This window comes from Lygodium microphyllum, chromosome 10, assembly GCF_053477565.2.
Source record: "Lygodium microphyllum isolate KBCC chromosome 10, Lygodium_microphyllum_v1.1.10, whole genome shotgun sequence".
NCBI lineage: Eukaryota > Viridiplantae > Streptophyta > Polypodiopsida > Schizaeales > Lygodiaceae > Lygodium > Lygodium microphyllum.
In genome coordinates, this window is record NC_141144.1 from 19,750,938 (window position 1) to 19,756,254 (window position 5,317).

At 38.0% G+C, this 5,317-nt stretch overlaps 1 pseudogene; it reads left to right on the forward strand.

Annotated features, from left to right (window-relative positions):
- Positions 1 to 3,740: 3,740 nt before the first annotated feature.
- Positions 3,741 to 4,594, forward strand: LOC148029769 (ubiquitin-conjugating enzyme E2 22-like; annotated as a pseudogene).
- Positions 4,595 to 5,317: the final 723 nt, after the last annotated feature.

Sequence of the window (5,317 nt, forward strand, 5' to 3'; positions counted from 1 at the left end):
GCCAATTTTAACTTGGATTAACAATCAAATCACACAATTACACCCCTTTGATTCACTATATTTGTGTTCTTTTTTACCTAGTTGGATATTGTCTATTTCTCTTAATTTCAATCATGATAGACCTTAATCAATCCCTAATCAACCTATAATATTAGCTTTTAATCTACCTCTAATTAGCATCAAATCTTATCTTCTGTTCTATCCAAAATATTCTCACTCACTCACTCACTCTCCCTCCCTCTCTCTCTCTCTCTCTCTCTCTCAACAAGATTCGATCAAAGATATTTAAAAAATTTTATATAGAAGCTTGGCTAGTGGAAAACAATAACATCATTTTATTTTCTGCCCTAATTTACTCTCTGTCACTCTATCACTTATTTTCTTACTTCAACTCATATAGTCCTCTCTCTTTCTCCTCCCTTCTCTCTCTCTCTCTCTCTCTCTCTCTCTCTAAATTGATGCTTAAGGATACAAAAAAAACTTTGAAGAATAATAACATCATAGAGACTAAAAAAATAAAGATACCTCCATTATCACTTGATTGCTTGTAGTATAGATTGTTGAAGAGAGATATCTTATAGCATAGTACTAAAGAGGGAGATTACTTGTAGCAAGGTAGAGAGTTGTTGTAGATAGAGATTATTTGATTTCAGAAAATGGTATCAAAACCACTCCTCAATGTTGCTTTAGAAGAATTCGTATGAAAGAAATGATATTCTAGAGGGAAGGAGAAGAGTACAAAAAATTTGGGACAAAACTAGAGCTTTGAGAGGGAATGGAAAAATGCACAGAAATAGAAAAAATATATATTTGTTTCCTCACTTAATTAGTCCCCAGAGAAAATTGTACTATCCTACTGCTCAAGGATCCTCACACTCTCATCGTTGGTCAATAGTTTTAGCAACCCGTTGCAATGCATCTAGGAGACTTCATCCTTCTTGATACAATGTATAAGATATCTTATTGTCGCTAGTACTGAAGACTCGGGAGATTGCTTGTAGTAGGGCAAATAGTCTTGTAGATAGAAATTATTTGATTTCAACAAATGGTATCAAAACCACTCCTCAATGTTGCTTCAAAAGAATTCCTATGCAAGAAACCATATTTTGGAGGGAAGGAGAAGAGTATACAAAATTTGGGACAAAACTAGAGCTTTGAGAGGGAATGAAAAAATGCCCAGAAATAGGAAAAAGAGTGGACAATCCATGTTTTAGGCATTTTTCCAATGTGCAATTTGGAAAAAGAGTGGACAATGTTACAATTGTGTTCAATATTTGAGACGGTGCATTGTGGGGCCAATCCCCAAGGTATAACAGAGTTGTGAGAGCCATAGTGATTGGATGGGTGGTGTTCTGTATGTGTGTCCAATGAGGTATTAGTCACATGTATGTGTTATACTCCCTCTATTGAAGTTGAGATAGAAAAAATCATTGTACTACAAATCAATACAAATGAATAATTTATTTAGAACAGTGTGTAGCCTCTAGATGCTCCTTCTAGCCACAGGCTATCATGAGGGTGGTTTGGTGAGCATAGGAGATCGGCTAGAGCCTTAAAGCCAGTATCAGGCCCATTTTAGGTCTCGAAAAGTGGTGCATTTTTCGGGATTCTCTTATAGATGGCGGTTTTCAAACATTGGCTAAAAAGGGATCTAAAAATTTATAACCTTAAGCATTAGGGTGTGTTAAAATATTCGCATAATGGGGTTTGTCCAGAGACTAAAACACTTTTCTTTCCCTATACAAAACCTACTAATGGACCAAATTAATTTAGAGCATCAATTCTCTACGAGCGATAATTCATGTGATGTGGAAAGTAACCATTTAGTGGTTATTCCATCCTCTAGTACGATGGAATGGACTGAGATTCTCGCATCGGTGCAGGTCTCCATCCATGAAACATTGTGCACAACCATCCATCAACCTAGAGGATATGGAACAAGTATGTTGGAACCTGTGGTAGTCATGGCATCAACTAATGGTCATGTTATAGCCGTAACGCCATAGAAAATTATTGACATACAATGGAATTTAATTATGGCTGAAATGTCCCATGTGGTGGGTCACCATGCTAAAATATTAGGCCTCACGAGGATGTTGGAAGCCTGAGTTGTTAAGGAAAAACTATTGCTTAAAACACACAACCCCAAGCTCTAATTACTATTAATATACTTGCTCTATGGAAGGGGCAAAAGCTCCCGCATAAATCTATTATGGAATTGCCCATGGATGGCTAAGGGGTGAAACATCCTTTGAGAAAGGATCAGAATGATATGTTGAATTTATAGGACTCCCTAGAACACTCTATGAGTTAGCAAAAAGGTACGTCAATGGAAATATTAACCTTCATACACTAGTAAAGGTGAAAACAGAAGAGATTAGAGACCTTGAGATGATGGGATTAGGTCAAGATGAATATGAAGATCTAGATGACCCACAATGTCAATCCCAAAGAAAAGAAATCAATGCCCCCCTCCTTATAGGGATCTTCTAGTGTTTTATGGGTTGTTATAGGAGGATCCTACGCTACATTTGAAAGAATATGGTCTAACTTGTATTGCAAGTGGGTTTGATGATGTACACAAGAGATGCTTATGTTTTCAAGCACCTTGAAGGGAGAGGCTAGGAAATGGTAGTAGAGCCTCCCAAGAGGGTCAATTTGAACCTTTGGGAAGCAATGTGACAAACTCCTAGATGATGTCAAGCGTTTTTGTGAAAACTGAAAAGCCCTAGTAAAATTGTAGTTAGATTTGATTTCTGCTAGTTTAGTTGTTTGCATGACTGTTTGTTTTGTTGTTTTGTAATTGGATTTCTTGTGTTTGTCTAGCTTAGGATTTGTTTTTGTCATTTTGTTTGATTTGTGTGAAACTTGATAGCCTTGGTCGAGCTTGGTATTTTTTTGGACAGGTTGAAGTAGAAGTTTGTTATTAGCTACCGAACATTGAGGAACAAGGTATGTTTTCTTGTTGAGACTCTTGCCCATCATAGGGATTATGGGTTCACGAGCACTTCACGTTGCACTTGTTGATGCACTACACTTGGGGGTCTTCTCTTGATTTTTTTGAATACTTCCATGCCATGGGATGGGATTAAGCACGTTTTGCAGCATCATTGAGAACTAGCACGGCATGAGGTCCGTTGCAGCTATATGCAATAACTTTTAAATGCGCGTGCACTTGAGAGAGCACCTGTCATTGAGCACACACATTTCTTGCATGCACCATTTGGAATGTTCCTCACAAAGTTAGGAACCTCTGGTTGAGAGTGTGAGGTAAATGGGTGAGTTCGAGGGTCATGAAGGACACCACCAATTGTGAGATGGGTTGTTCTTATTTGGTCAACATCTTGAGGACCATCATTTTCTTGAGAGATTGTGAGATTATGGATGGGTGGAGCGGAGTATGTTATATCTTTTTAAAGAGCGTTGAGAGGTGAGGCCAAGGATTAAAATAATCAGTGAACTTTTTTTTGCACTTTGCATGATGCACGAGCATATTTAGATAGGCTAGGCATGCTCTTCAGTGCATTCATAATTTCTGTGTGGAACATTGATTGATTTGTTGCATATCATGGATCCTACATTGCATATTTTTTCATATCATGAATGATTGGACATGAAGTTCTATTCCAAAGCATATAAACTTGTTACGGCACATTGCATGAAAAAAAGGGTACATGAGAAGAGGTATACGGGTTATTAAAGTTACATGCTTTGTTAAAGGTTGTTGTAAAATCAAAAGTATGACACGATTCAAAGAAGGGGGTGGTCTAGCTTTAGAAGAACTTGCTCTTGCTAGGGATGAAAAATCCATCACTTTCAGTGTTGAGTTGTTAGGTAAATTTGGAGGAGTATTTCCAAAAATGACACAAGAAAAGCATGCAAAACCTATTGACAAGGTTATAGTTGGAGCCATTTCACAAGCATGCATTAAAGAAGCAGACTTGACAACTGTGGCTATTACAATTGGTCCTGGTTTGAATTTGTGCTTACAGGTTACTTCATGACAAAAAAATTTCATCCAAACATTCAAGCCAAAAAAGGAGAAATTTGTGTTAACACTCTGAAAAAGGATTGGAAGCCTACACTTGGGTTGCGGCATGTTCTCTTAGTGGTAAAGTGCTTGCCAATAGAGCCATTCCCAGAGTCAATTTTGAATGAAGAGACTAGAAAGATGCTGATGGAAGTTTATGGAGACTATGCCAAACATGCAAGGATAATGACAAGCATTCATGCCATGAAAGCAAAAGCAAAGAGAAAGGGAATTATTAGTGAATCAACGGCAGAAAACACATGATCTAGAGAGGACCTTAGTGCTCGTGAGACTTTTATAGTTCAGAGTCCTCATAAAGAAAACAACGTTGTAGATGGAGGAGTTGTGGTAAACGTTGACACACAAACGGTCTATTCAGCCATGTTGAGCCGAGAGAGGGTTGAAGGTGATCTAAGATCTAGTAGAGTGCATGTGGACAAAAAGAAGCTGAAGGTTTCACTTCCAGATCACAGTCTTGAGCTACATGTGAAAGTTGCATCACAGAACAGTGGCAGCTTCTTGAAGTGTGATTGCGGGCAGGAAATGACAATAATCACAACGTAGGGCTGGCTGATTGAAGGCATTTATGGGCATGCATGATATGGCTGTTTTGTTGATGACGAGGCAGGATGCCTAAATGGCTAATGTCATCGATAAGACAACATTATTCTAGAGACTTCATCAAGAACACAATGATGATGACTAACAAAAAACGCAGGCACAAGATAGCAGCTTTGATACACGGGATGACATGGTGAAATCAACGGTGGCTATTTGAAACGTAGAGAAGGCTTAATCTATAGCCTTAAAGGCTATACGTGTAAAAAACTTATAAAAAAACCTTAGCTTTTATGGAAAGCATAAAAGCCTTCGCCTTGTAGAAAAGCAAAAAGCCCAAGAACCAACGTGAGAGAGTACTAGGAAAACTATATAAGGAGAGGAGATTGAAGAGTTAAGGGCCTTCCCCCTTACTTACAATGGTATTATGTGAGAGAGGAGAGTGGACAGTCGCATGCTAGAGTAAGCTCTTGTCATGTAAACTTGGAAGTTAAAGAAATTGGATTTGTGGCGCCGAGTGTCGGCTCAAGGTTGTTAAGGTACGAGAATATATTTCACTTTTTTAATTTTCAAATTGTTGGTTTTTTTTTGTGTTGTGGTTGTGTGATGCTCTACCCAAATTTGGGTTTGAATTGTCTTGAGCTACAAGAGGCGTTGTTTATTGTTTTGTTTTTCGTGTGTGGTTTGTGTGGTGTTTGTCAAAATATTTAAATTTTTGTGTTGTCTTGT